Source organism: Epinephelus lanceolatus, chromosome 14, assembly GCF_041903045.1.
Source record: "Epinephelus lanceolatus isolate andai-2023 chromosome 14, ASM4190304v1, whole genome shotgun sequence".
NCBI lineage: Eukaryota > Metazoa > Chordata > Actinopteri > Perciformes > Serranidae > Epinephelus > Epinephelus lanceolatus.
Window position 1 is genome coordinate 1,773,319 of NC_135747.1, and position 14,288 is coordinate 1,787,606.

The window sequence follows — 14,288 nt, forward strand, 5'->3', positions numbered from 1 at the left end:
CTTGCTTGCGTTTCTTGAAGACGTTTCGCCTCTCATCCTAGAAGCTTCTTCAGTTCTAAATGAGTGGTACGAAGTTGGCAGGCTATAAACCGTGTGTTCGTTCTCCAGGTTGGCGTGTTGAGCCGAGGTGTGTGTGTGTGTGTGTCCCTTTCCGGTTAGCCGCCCTGCTGCCGTTAGCTTCTAACAGCTAGATTATTGATTTGTGCAGGCTACAGCTGACCACGCAGGTAAAGTGCCACAAGCCCAATGTTATTTTGTCTGCTAGTGCTTATGTAACTTATGTATTGGTTACTAACACTCACTCTGTGTCTCTTTTAAAGTTTGCCTGGCGTTAGGCTGCTGTTTTGCCCTGCCTTGCCTCTTACCTCCATAGTTTGTTTTCTTTTTGTTTTGCCAGGCTCACTTAGAAAGCCGCTCTGCCGCTCTGCCTTCGTCGTTTAGGCGCCCTTTTTTTAAAGTAGTGTACTGTAGTTCAAGACTGACCTCAGACCGTGACTCCTTAGTGGGGGGTGGGAAGTTAACACAGTATTGAGGACCTGCTAAATTTATGCACGTAGCATGTTTATTTTTGTTTTTCTTTCGTTTTGATTTGAGTTTGCAGTTGTTTTGTATATAGATATTTTGTTTGGTTTCTTTTCTTTCTTTTTGTTTATTTGCGCAGTTGACCTCAAAAACAGCTAAAGTTGTTGACTCTCTCTTTCTAACTTAACTTTTGAGTGATTGGTACAGATTAATATTGTACCCTTTGGAAATAAAAAGAACTATATTACTGTTTTTTTTTTGTTTTTTTTAAAAAAGAAATAACTTAATAAAGAAATTATTTTATTGTGAGTAATAAAACTTGTTAAACTTCTTACATCGTGCCTGTATTCATTTGTGTAACTTACCTGTATATGGGTGATTTTTGGGAAACCCTCTGAGAAATTAAAGTGAAAAGCAGATTCTTTAGGTGCAAGTCCTACGGTGGCGTTGTTGGTGCTAATTCTCCAGATCTGCCTCTCACAGTTCAACTGGTATTGCCACACAAGCATGCATATTCAGGAGCAAAACATGCTCCCATGCAGGTGCCTTTACATTGTTTATATATTTTATCTTGAAAGAGAAAAACATTATTGTTAAGGACCCACTCCATGAGTTCCAAGAGAAAATCAGTTGGGGGGATGGTTTCTTTCTTTTCTGTGGGATAGATGGTATTGTAATAAATATAGGGTTTTAAAATGTGTGTCAGGAATTCATTGCCACCAAGTCAGAGCTGTCAAATAATCACAGGATGCAGTTTTTACAAAATCAATCAATCAATCAATCAATCAATTTTATTTATAAAACCCAATATCACAAATCACAATTTGCTTCACAGGGCTTTACAGCATACGACATCCCTCTGTCCTTTGGACCCTCACAGCAGATAAGGAAAAACTCCCCCAAAAAAAAACCCTTTAACGGGGAAAAAAACGGTAGAAACCTCAGGAAGAGCAACTGAGGAGGGATCCCTCTTCCAGGACAGACAGACGAGCAATAGATGTCGTACAGAACAGATCAACATAATAAATTAACAGTAAACCGTATGACACAATGACACAGAGAGAGAGAGAGAGAGAGATGCAGGATAGACGGTAATGGCAGTAGCTCACAACAACATTAATGAAAGTAATAATATTATAATTAATAATAATATATTAATATCTGATAGTATACATGTGCGACAATAATCATATGTGTATAATAACAGTAGAAGTATGACTAATGACTAATGATGGCAGCAGCAGCAGGAGGCATCTGGCAGGACCACGGCAGCAGCACAACCACACACGTCACACTATCCAGGCACCACTGCAATACGAGTTAACCTGAGAGACAGTGGAGCACAAAGGCTCCGGAGAAGAAGCCGAGTTAGTGACATCCAGAAAGGCCGAGTTAGCAAGATGCAGTAATAGGATACGAGAGAGAGAGAGAGAGAGAGAGAGAGAGAGAGAGAAGGAGAGAAGGTGCCCGGTGTATTATAGGGGGTCCTCCGGCAGACTAGGCCTAATGTAGCGTTCACACCGGGCACGAGTGAAGCGAATTACTCGCTCATAACGCGGGTAACGCGCCGCCCGTAACACGTGAGTTTAGATGCCTGACCATTTAGTTAATTCGCGTTATCGCGTCATTCGCGCGAGTAGCGGGGAAGCCGGCTGTGCTAACTGGAGCTAAGCTAGTGCTAACGTTAATAGTACAACCATTCTGCAAACTAATTAAGGACACATATTTACAGAACTTACCAAGTAGAACAGTCTCCTCGGCGACTTTCACCCAAGCCTGCTCCTTTTTGTTGCGGTCTCTGTAGAGTAGAGACGTAGTATCATATAGCTCGGGGTAGCCACTGACGACCATGGCTGAGATAACCACCATCGCTGCTACCTGCTCTGGAAGTCCCAGATGCGTCGGAGGGCCAAACGCCGTCGTTTTTGGGTTCACCCTATCCTGCATTAGCGCATCCAGCTTGGCGAGTTTCACCACCTCCTCCAGGAGCTCCGTCTGGATGATAGCCGCTTTCAGCGGTACTTCAGGTTGACTGGGGCCCAGTTTGAGGACCTGTTGGCGAGGGTTGGCGCCAGGATCTCCCGGCAAGACATCAACTACAGGCGCTCCATTTCAGCTGCGGAGCGTCTGTCCATCTGTCTCCGGTGAGTAGCAGTTTATTGTTGTGTCAACAACTGGATGTTGTTGACACACGCCAGTGACATCGGGAGAATCTCAACGCTGATTGGCTTTCGCGGCACAGCGTCACGCGAATTCGCCTCAAAAGTTCAATATTTTCAACTCGAGTGATGAGGCGTTGGATGCGAATTTCACGTCTATCGTGCCACGCCAGACGCCTCTATCACGTCCATCGCGTCGTGCTAGATGCGTCCATCGCGCCGCCCGGCGCGAATTTGCGTCTAATCGCGTCTTTGCATTGACTTTGTATGTAATCTTGACGCGCGAATTTGCGAATTCGCGTTTGGTGTGAACGCAGCTTTAGTCAGCCTAACTACGGGCTGGTACAAGGCAAGCCTGAGCCAGCCCTAACTATAAGCTTTATCAAAGAGGAAAGTCTTAAGTCTAGTCTTAAATGTGGAGACGGTGTCTGCCTCCCGGACCGCAACAGGAAGATGATTCCACAGGAGAGGAGCCTGATAGCTGAAGGCTCTGGCTCCTGATCTGCTTTTGGAGACTTTAGGGACCACGAGTAACCCTGCATTCTCAGAGCGCAGAGTTCTGGTGGGATAATATGGCACTATGAGCTCTCTAAGATATGACGGAGCTTGACCATTTAGAGCTTTATAAGTTAACAGTAGGATTTTAAATTCAATTCTGGATTTTACAGGGAGCCAGTGCAGAGAAGCTAAAACAGGAGAAATATGATCACGTTTCTTAGTTCCTGTTAGTACACGTGCTGCTGCATTCTGAATTAGCTGGAGAGTTTTTAAGGACTTACTAGAGCTACCAGATAATAGAGAGTTACAGTAATCCAGCCTTGAGGTAACAAAAGCGTGGACCAATTTTTCTGCATCTTTTCGGGTCAGGATAGGCCTAATTTTCGCAATATTACGCAGATGAAAAAATGCAGTCCGTGAGGTTTGTTTTAAATGGGAATTAAAAGACAAATCTCGATCAAATGTTACCCCGAGGTTTCTTACGGTAGTGCTAGAGGCCAGAGCAATGCCATCTAGAGAAACTAAGTCATCAGATAAAGAGTCTCTGAGTTGTTTGGGGCCAAGAACAATAACTTAAGTTTTGTCTGAATTTAACATCAGGAAATTGGTGCTCATCCAGGTTTTTATGTCTTTAAGGCAGTTATGAAGTTTAGTTAACTGATTATTTTCTTCTGGCTTCATTGATAAATACAACTGTGTATCATCCGCATAACAATGGAAATTTACAGAGTGATTTCTAATGATGTTACCTAAAGTAAGCATATATAGAGTAAATAGGATTGGTCCAAGCACAGAACCTTGCGGAACTCCAAAACAAACTTTAGTACGTAAGGATGACTCATTATGAACGTGAACAAACTGAAAACGATCAGATAAATAAGATTTAAACCAGCTTAGTGCAGAACCTTTTAGGCCAATTAAGTGTTCCAGTCTCTGTAGCAGAATTTGATGGTCAGTTGTGTCAAACGCCGCACTAAGATCTAATAAAACAAGTACAGAAACGAGTCCTTTGTCTGAAGCAATTAGAAGGTCATTTGTAATTTTAACTAGTGCTGTCTCAGTGCTATGATGCACTCTAAATCCTGACTGAAATTCCTCAAATAAATTATTATCATGGAGAAAATCACACAGCTGGTCTGATACAATGAGCAACCTTTATTAACATAATTGAAAATAACACAAGTCATAAAAATGGGCAAGAGACTTCAACAGGAAACCCCTACCACCCACCGACCTACTTGGTCCTCCGATTGTCCCAAACAGGATGCAGTTGCCACCTCCACAGAGGATGACTGCAGAACAGGTAGGCCATCAGAAGGAGCAGCTGGTTCAGTGGCTGGTTGGTTCCTTTGCAGACCTCTCTCAGTTCATCCGGTGTCCCCCATAACCGGATTCCTGTCCACCTGACTTGCTGGTGACGTCCTCCCTCCTGCAGAGGCACGTTGGTAGGTTGGCAATGATGGATCCAACTGGCACTTAACGGGACCCTCACAGAACAATGTCAGCTGGATCGGGTCGGGGAGTTCCTCCGTCCTTCTCTGGACCCTGAAGCTGGATGTGACGGCAATGGCAAAGAAGAAATAAAGGGTTTGAGTCTGTTGAAATGAACAACATTCTCTGGATCTCCCTGGTACTAGCCTATACAACACTTCTGTCACCCTGTAGGCAAGTGATGCAACATTTGATAAGAATCTTTATTGTCATTGTACAAAGGATACAACGAAATTTCGTTTAAGCATCACACAGGTCAGATCAACAAACAGTGGTAAAATGTAGACAGTGCTGTAAAGTGCAGTGTAGAAATAAATATTATGTATTGTTATTATAAATATAAATATACATTTGATTGTTAAAAACTAAATAAGAATTAAAGTCAAATACGATTAAGATTAAAACCGAGATGAAGAAAAAGAAGAAAAATAGATGAGATCGACTGTCGAATCAACAGTATAGTACAGTAAATGATATGATGATAGATGGTATGGTACAGTAAAGTGCAGTGCAGCAGTTTGGTATATACAGTCAGTCAGTCAGTCAGTCAGTTCAGTCAGTTCAGTCAGTTCACATATGCTTGGCCACTACCTTACTGGTACCTACTATCCAATATCTGCTGGTCCTGAGTTCATTTAATGTTTGGCTTCGGCCTTGGTGTTGAGTTTTCTTGTGACAGTGGTCAAGTATCAATTTTGTTACAATGCCTGCCTTTGGAAGGATTACTGGATGTTTTGGCCCTCCAACCCTAAGCAGGTTGTTTACAAGGATGGGATCAAGTTGGTACATTTTATGAATTTTTGGTAGTTGAGCTGATTTCTGACTGAACAATTTCGGCTCATCTTCAAAGGCTTTTCTTTGTGCCGCCTGGATAAGTGCGAGAGCAGCAATTTTTCTCTCCTCCACACTAATGGGCCCTGACTGGTCTCTCTTGGTTCTTGACAATTTCCCAAATCCATAAAAACTTAGGTTCAGTGAGCTAGTTTGAGATGATTAGGTCTGCCACCTTGAGACCCCTAGATGTATGCTCTGCTGAATTTTGATCTGTTTCAATGGAGAACCATTGTCTTGGATCTGTAGTGTCTCTTATTTTCTGGACAGGATTCACGTCAAAAACATGAAAGCGCAGAGCTTCATTCTTGATGTACCCAAGCACCACCTTGGAATCTGTCCAGAAGACCTCCTCATCTATTTTCAGTTCAAGCTGTGCTCTGAGGAAGTTACTTACTCCAGCAGAAACTGCAGCTGCAGTGAGCTCAAGGTGTGGGATGGTAACAATGCTTGTGGGTGCCACTCGGGCCTTACCCAGGACCAGCACACAATCCACTTGTTCATCAGAAACAATCCTTATGTATGAACATTGTCCATAACCACTGCTACTAACATCCGAAAAATGATGCAACTCAGTTTTTTTGGATTGTGCCCAGGTTGTCAGGTATAAGACATCTTGGTATTGTTTTTTTTTTTTTTTTTTTTGCCATGCTTCCCACTTGGGCTCCAGTTCAGGGGGAACAGGCTCGTCCCATCCAACACCACGCTTGCACATTGCTTGCAGCACCTGTTCTCCAATCAGGATGTGAGGAGAGAGAAATTCTAATGGGTTGTACATGCTTGCTACCGTTGCTAGGATTCCTCACCATGTGGCTTTCTTTTCTTTGAGGATGACACATCAGCCTTTACATTCCATTTTATTCCCAGGACACTCTGCACTGGAGCCTCATTGTAGTTCAGGTGTACATCTTTCCTGTTGCTGGCGCATTCTGTCTCTGGAATCACATCCTGGACCTCTTGGTTAGTTATTTTCATGTTCAGTGGTGAGGTGTTTCATGGCATAGTTAGCACATCCTGGAGATGATGCTGCTCCAAAAATATGCACTTGCATGCAATATTCCTTGGGCTCAGTGGGTCTCATTCATGAAAAGTGAGTAAATCTGTGTGCAGATTTGCACATAAAAGCCTACGCTACTAAAAACCTACTCCGGATTCAGGAACGCCACGGGAAACTCAGATTTGATCGTAAACACGTGTGTATGATCATGAATGCCAATCCATCGTAAAGTGACAGCGCGCTCCCAGTAATCAATAATTGGGTGAAATGGACTTACGAAAAAACATTTTATTTTCTTCAGTTAGTAGTGGTGTGACAGGGACAGGTAAAGCGAAGGCCTGGAGGGAGGTAAGAGATGCTGTTAATGTTGTCTCTGTAGTACAAAAAACCATGTCAGAGGTGAAGTGTAAATGGTTTCATATGAAACTGGAGGCAAAGAAACGCATAAGCACACACAAAAAAAATACAGTGGTCACCAAACAAACAGAAGATTCATTTGTGGGGTTTTGAATGAAGTGGGAACGGGAAACCAGAGATGTTTTGTGCGTAATGGATAAACTCTAAATCAGTGATGGCTGTCGGAATGTAGCAGCAGCAGTTTTGTATGCATCGTCTTGAAATTATTTGAATCTTAATAGCCTAAAGTTCTGTTTTATACAACGTAAATTAAACATTTTTCAAATCAGATTTATTCATTCAAATGATCAAAAAGCCACAAAAAAACAACAAAACGTGTTGTCTCAAATAATTCTTTCAGCTGGCACGTGCTCCTTCGTGGCTCCACCACCTGCTGCTCCTGCTGCCCCTGCTGAACCCAGGCACTGAGGCCGAAGAGGCTGTGATCCGGCTGTCCTTACGGGTATTTTTATCATCATCATTCAACATGTAGAAAGAACGTGTAATCTATTGAGTCGATTTACACAGATAATTTACAATCATGAACCTAATCTGGATCTTAAACCTGCTAATTGCCAACTACTAGTGTTATATTTTTAATATTTTTGTCATGTTTAGATTACGTGTTTCAAAGGCATCTGTGTATTGTGTACATAACAGAGCGCAATACGAATTAAAATTGTAATTTCCAATAGTGACAAGCAATATTTATGTGCTTTACTAAATTTACACAAGCACTACGAGTGGCCAGGAGCAGGAGTAGATTTTGTTCGTAGCTACGAAAAGATTGGCGCTACTAAAATATTGATGAATGCGGACATGAACGTAAATTTCCGTCTGCAAACGGTTTACACACAAATTCCTTCTGCTCACGTTTCATGAATGAGACCCAGTGTCTGTGTTCACATTCTTCCACCACAGGAACCTTAGGAAATCCTGGTCATCTTGGCTCACATGAAAGCGGTGGAACATTTTCTCTACGTCGCACATGATTGCGATTTGGTGCTCACAAAATCTGCACAATACCCCAGCCAGCGTATTGATTAAATCAGGTCCTGTGAGTGGGTTGTTGTTTAGAGAGGTGTCTTCAAATCTGGCAGAGCAGTCGAAGACAACTCTAATCTTTTCTGGCTTCCTACGATGGAACACCCCGTGGTGCGGAATGTGCCATGTATTGCCATCCTTTGGTGTGCCATCTGCTTCCTCCACATCATCATCTTCAAAGACACCATCCATGAATTTCACATAATCCTCTTTGTATTTAGGGGTTTTCTCCAGTTTTCTTTTCAAATGCTTTAGTCTCTGAAGGGTAGGGGCATTTCCAGATGTCCTTCCTTTTTATGATATATCTTTCCATTCAACAGCTGGAGAAACTGGATGTCCTCTTGAGATATATCCCTTTGCTCTTTGTATCACAAAATTCTGCTTCCAGTGCTTTGATCACAGAGGCAGGTGTGATGGATGGGAGCTCTTTTACAGAGATGCGATGCCAGACACCTGACATGTCCATTGAACTAGTCCAAGGCTTAACAGGATCTCACAATACTCCAGCGTAACTGTACGCTCATACCAACAGCGACCAGAGCTTCCAAAGTGGCAGAAGTCATTCATTTTCAATGAGAGCCCGGTGACTTGGGGGACTTGGGCAACCTGGTCGTCAGCTACGCGTCTTGGGTGACCAAAACGACTGGAGCGGCTCCAGAGGGAAATTAAAACTTGTTTAACTTTATGGTAATGAGCTCTGACGCGGTTCGGCGGCAACCAGTCGGAATGCTGATGTGCTTCGATGAAACGGGTCCCAGAGAACAAGCCATGTAACTTTGGTTCCTACAGCACACTTGTTCCGACAATGGATGTCAAGACGTTGATTACTTGCGTTTGCGCCCACTCAGTCCTTTATAATGTGTCGCTGTTCGGTTACAGAGACCAAAATAAAAAGTATGAGGCTTGGGACCACGTCGCAGACGTAGTTGGTTGGTCTGGTGAGTCTTAAAGTGTGTAATGTTAGTAATAGAGGAGAGAATTGCAGGCTACTGTTGCGACGTAGCATGCAAGTCTTCCTTGCTTGATTTGAATGGGATGACATACGTTTTCTGTTTTCATTGACCAAATATAACTTTCTGTAGGCCAACTATGAGCTTTTTGACTGGACAACAGCAGCGAATACGCTGCTTTCAAGCCAGTAGTCTGCTTTGCGTAGGCTGACCAAACGTCCTCTTTTGCCCGGACATGTCCACTTTGTCCGGGACATGTCTGGGGGGGTTTATAAACTGATGATAATGTCCGGTTTTCCGTGTGTTTGTGTGTGTGTGTGTGTGTTAGAGTGCGGCACGGGCCGCATATTTCTGTCCGAACCCGAACCGAGCCCAACATTATTTAAGGACCAAAGCGCTGAGTTTGTGTCACACAGTTGTTACGGTTACAGGCTATTTAACAGGCCGGGCGTGCTCAGCGGATAGGGAGACCCCCGTGTTTGAGACAGGAGCGGGTGGCGGGAGCGGGCGGCGGGAGGTCCGACGCTTCCAGTGAGAGGAGAGGGAGAAATAAAACAAAATAAGATAAAATAGGGAAAACCTGTCTCCCTCTTTTATTTTATTTTTAATCAAGGCAGAGGCGGGCGGCTGGAGGTCTGAGACTTCCAGCGAGGGGAGAGGTCGAAACAAACAGCCAATGTGTGTCTGTGTGTGTTATGTTCAGGTGTTGTCACATAAATAACAGTGCCCAAGCAATAAACAGGACAGACAATAGGATTTTATTTATTTTTACACTACATTTTCACTGAAAGCTGACCGAATCCGACCCGAGCCCGAATACAATTTATAGCTACATTTTTGACCAAACCCGGCCCGACCCGTCAGGGTACCATCAGGCTCAGATCGCCACACTCTAGTGTGTAGTATGTGTCCCCTATTGGGGCCTATCTGAATTTCTGTCTTTGAGAGATATTATTTTTGTAATATAACTGAATTTTCTATCCATACATATACATTTTAAATATATTAAAATGATAAGGCATCGTTGAGTAAGCTGCGAGTATCATTTAAGTAGGCTATGTCGTGGCTGGCCGAGTGTCCTCTTTTTTGGAAATCAAAATATGGTCACCCTAGCTTTGCGGCTCCTTTAAATTGACAAGCACGATCGAACGTTCAATGAGTCACGTGATGAGCGACTAGAGCGACCATAGCTACCACAAATATTTTTGACAGTCGTGCTTCTTGGGCATCCGTGACAGCCTTTGTCTCTTTGGAAGCTTCTGGTGTGAACGTACAGTTAGTCAGTCTTGACTGCATAAGGATCATTATCTTTTCCTGATATAACCGTCCTTGGTTTCAGAGTCCTTGCACAGTCATAGCCAATTAGGAGTCCTGCGGGACGGTCCAACAGATCTGACATCTTCTCCACGATGTTCCTTTTCATTGTCTCAGGAGTTGGAATACTATTTTGCTCTAGTGGGATTTATTTTTTGCGTATACGTGGATGGCAGCTCAGTGTACTCTTGTGAATGGTACCCTCTTACTCTTAGTCCATCCACCCTTTGACAATGCTCAATTAAACCTCTGTCAGTCATCATTGTCAACTTTAACTTAACAGGTTCTGTGACTGCTTGAATTATTTCACAAATGTCTTGGTCAATAAATGTGTTTCTGTGTCCAGTAGTGCGTACACCAAGGTTTCAGGGCTGTTTTTTGCTGCACAAGAGAGCCACACTGGAACAATCATTGAAGTGCAGTCACTGTTGCCTGCTCTCACACTGCATGAGACAGTGGAAGCACTTTACTTTTGTAAATTTTTTTCACTTTGAGAAGCGGAGAGGGGTGGCTTCGCCTGCAAATATTGCAAGTAACTCTCTTTCGACAATTTTTGGAAATATGACCAACTTTTTACTTTCTTCCAGTGGCTTTGCTGCAAATTGTTCACATTTATAGATGAAATTAGGTTGTTGGCTGCAGATACATTCAATTGACATTTTATTCTGAGTTGCAGCAGAGTTAGGTTTGGAACCTTTGTCACCCTGTGGAGTATCTTCAGCCTTTCAAGTTACCTTTTGATTTTTAGACACCTTTGTTGATGCAACCAGGTCTCTGTTCCTTCTCAGGTTTCTCATGTGTGCTTTAATGCATCCAGGGAGGAAACTGGATTGCATGCTATGCACGCCTCTTCGGCCACAAAATCTGCAAATTCTTTGAAACCCGGATATGCCATTCCTTCATCCAGTGTCTTAGTAACATACCGGTTCCAGCGAATTGCTGCCCAGTCAGGAAGTTTCAATAATAATTTTTGGCCAGGGATCCTTTCAACGCTTGAATTAATGAAACTTGGCTTTCTCTTAGCTATAATTTCCTCTCAAAGTAGTGAGGGGTTGGAACACTTTGCGGGTTCTGTTTGCATTTACTTTCAGTACAGGGAGGGGCAGATGTGCTGTTGTGCTGCATTGGATGCTGACTTGGAAGCAAAATGCTTTTAACTTCGGTATCTCTTATTTCACCATTCAATTTTAATTCCTCTTCGGCATATACATTGTATTAAGGCTCAATGGCCTCAAGATCTCTTTGATTTTCCAGCATTTTTAGCTTCTCTTGCTGAACTAGTATCTCCTTTGAGTGGAGATTTCCATTTCCATGTTTATTTCAGCCTGTTTTGATGCCAAGCGTGCAGCTGCGTCTGCCTTCATTGCAGATACATGACTTCCTTGCTGACTATGACTTTGCTGACTACTTAGTCCAGCTCTAGACACAGTTGATCTGTAAACTGACTTTGCATCATCTCTTTTGAGTAACTGCAGGAGCGATTCTTTCACAGCTACTGCACCAAACTCCTTGGTATCAACATCTGCATATCGCCTTTTCAGGAGTACAGTTATTTCAGTGGTAACTGAAGTGCAGCTATCCATTGTCCATCTTATGTCTTGAAATGGGGTAGTTAGTGCTCATAAATTCTAACACTCTTTCTTCAGTTCTGGTTCACATTTTTCTACTGATCTGATCATTTCACCTAACTCAGCTTTAGGGCATTCTCCTTTAAGTTTAGATCTTATCAGTTGAACCTCTGCTTTGAAGTTCACGTATGTTGACATAAACTTTCTTTCCTTTCTTGCTATTTCACTCCTTTTGAACTCAAGCATTTTTTGTGGAGGATGTTTTTCCCTTTCTCATCACCTCACCTCTGTTTCAACTTGAGATGCTGGCTGCTGCAACCCTATCTTGTGAATTGCAAGATCCGCATAAATTTCACCTATGCGTGTCTCGATTTCTTGTCTTTCTGAGTTCAGTTTCTAATTTCTCTTCTAACCGTGCTTTCTTATCTTCTAGAGCTGCAAGTACTTGCTCTAATACACGAGCTTCTGATGTACTGTGCTCCATTTTCAAAAAAACTTTGAAACACCTCTGCAATATTAACAATGAAAGGAAACTGAAACAACAACCAGAAGAAAACACTATATCAATTATCAAACAAGTTACACACTTCCACTAAATTTACAACATTTTCAGGACTTTTTTTTTTTCAGAACAATAACTTAGAAATTAACCAAGTTTTCAAACTTGAAAGATACAGTCTGACCTGTTTCCCTGTTCCGACTTATTTCAAAACTGCATTGTCCTTCAGTGTTGCTTTGGTCCCTCCTCAGTTGAGCTGGATTAGGCAATTGAAGCTGGGATGTGCAGCTAATGCAGGAATATTCAGGCAAATCTTTCGTGTGGGCTGCTGTATTTAAGTCCTTGAAGCATGGCTATGCAGGTAATCTTGCTGCTCACTCGGATGAATGGCCACGTTTTTCACTGTAACTGCTCCCCTCAGTTTTCGTCTGGACAGATAAGCCACGCTCCAGTTGGTGTTTTACTAGAATTCTTATTCACAACAAAATCTTCTCTTCCCCAGCAAACACAGTGAAAAACTAAAATGAAGAAAATAATACAGAAGCAAGCATTTTGTCATTACAAAAGAAATCCACAAACCTTAAATAAATTCTTCTCCCGTGTGTACAGCTCCTGGGGCCGTATTCACAAATATTCTGAGATCACTCTCAGAGAGCTCCTAACTTAGCCAAAAACTTTTAGTAAGGAGTCCTAGCTTAGGAGTGATTTAGGAAAGTTCTAAGAGCAACTCTGGGCAAGGAAGGGACAGAAACTTTTATCTAAGTGAGGGGGTGTGGTTGACCCTATTGCTAGGTGTGATGCTTTCTTTTGACAGGTGTGACTGGTTGTCACAGACATGCCCTTTTGTGAGCCTGCAAGGTGTGGACACCCAGTGGAAATGAAATGAACTGCATCACAATATGAGATTAATAGTGTTGTCATTGTTAGTGTGATCACTTGGCTGATCTTAGGTTGAGGCAGACCCAAGTCATCACTGCTGCAATGTTTCATTTTTCCTGTTTTTCAAATATGTTAGTATTGTGATTATTTTATTTCCTGGCGTTATAGCGTTATTTTGTTAGGTGGGAAATGTGTGCATATCCCTAATGAGATCGACCACAAACATTATTCCTGCACAATCTCATCTGTAGAATTTCATTTACTCACTGTCATTTTGTGTTTAGAGATCATTTCTCCGACCTTTTTTGTGTTTCCACCATTTTCTCCTCTGCTTAGGAAACTCTTAAGCCTCTTAAAAGTCCTCCTCTCTACTCGTAACAGTTTTTCACCTTAGGAGCTCTTTTAAGGGCTAAGATGCTTTGTGAATAACTTTTATCTTAACAAGGACCTAATCTTAACTGTAAAGGGAAATTCTAAAAAAACGTCACAATTCTAAGAATTTTCTTATGATTTCATCACTAGGAGCAACTCTTAACACTAGGAGACTTTGTGAATACGGCCCCTGCAGCTCCTGGGACACACAATCTCCTCAATTGAACACATGAACACCACATGCTGTCAACAGGACGCAACATACATTCCAACCAGCAGGCATCAGTAACACTCCATAAAGCATTTCAAAACAAAAACATTTCTCTGTCATTCAATTAAAAAATCTACACAAAGAAACACATTCTTTGTGGCAGCTACACATTGCTTCCTTCAATGAGACATAATTACCTTCAGCTGTTGCAGACAACTCACTATAAACTTCACAAGCTCATCCCATTTACTGACATCAGCAGCCATTTCAAACTGCTCAGCCCGATCTAACCATTCCCGTCCAGCACCAGTAAAAGTGTCAGGCATGAAGATTGGCTGAGTCACAGCCTGACTATTACTACTGGAAAAAGAGTGACTTGTGCCTGCCTCTGCAGATTTAAGTGGATTATTTTCAGGCTCTGACATTTAAATTTTTTATCTCACTGCTGCCACCAGTGTGATAAATATGGGGTTTCAAAATGCGTGGCAGGAATTCACTGCCACCAAGTGAGAGCTGTCAAATAATCACAGGATGGGGGCAGCAGTAGCTCAGTCCAT

At 42.5% G+C, this 14,288-nt stretch overlaps 1 long non-coding RNA gene across 1 annotated transcript in view; it reads left to right on the forward strand.

Annotated features, from left to right (window-relative positions):
* LOC117251239 (uncharacterized) overlaps positions 1 to 14,288 on the forward strand; it is an 86,883-nt gene that overhangs the window by 19,443 nt on the left and 53,152 nt on the right. Inside the window, exon 2 of the long non-coding RNA XR_013493247.1 lies at positions 7,256 to 7,357. This is a non-coding gene — a long non-coding RNA (uncharacterized LOC117251239). The remainder of the gene's footprint in view (positions 1 to 7,255; positions 7,358 to 14,288) is intronic.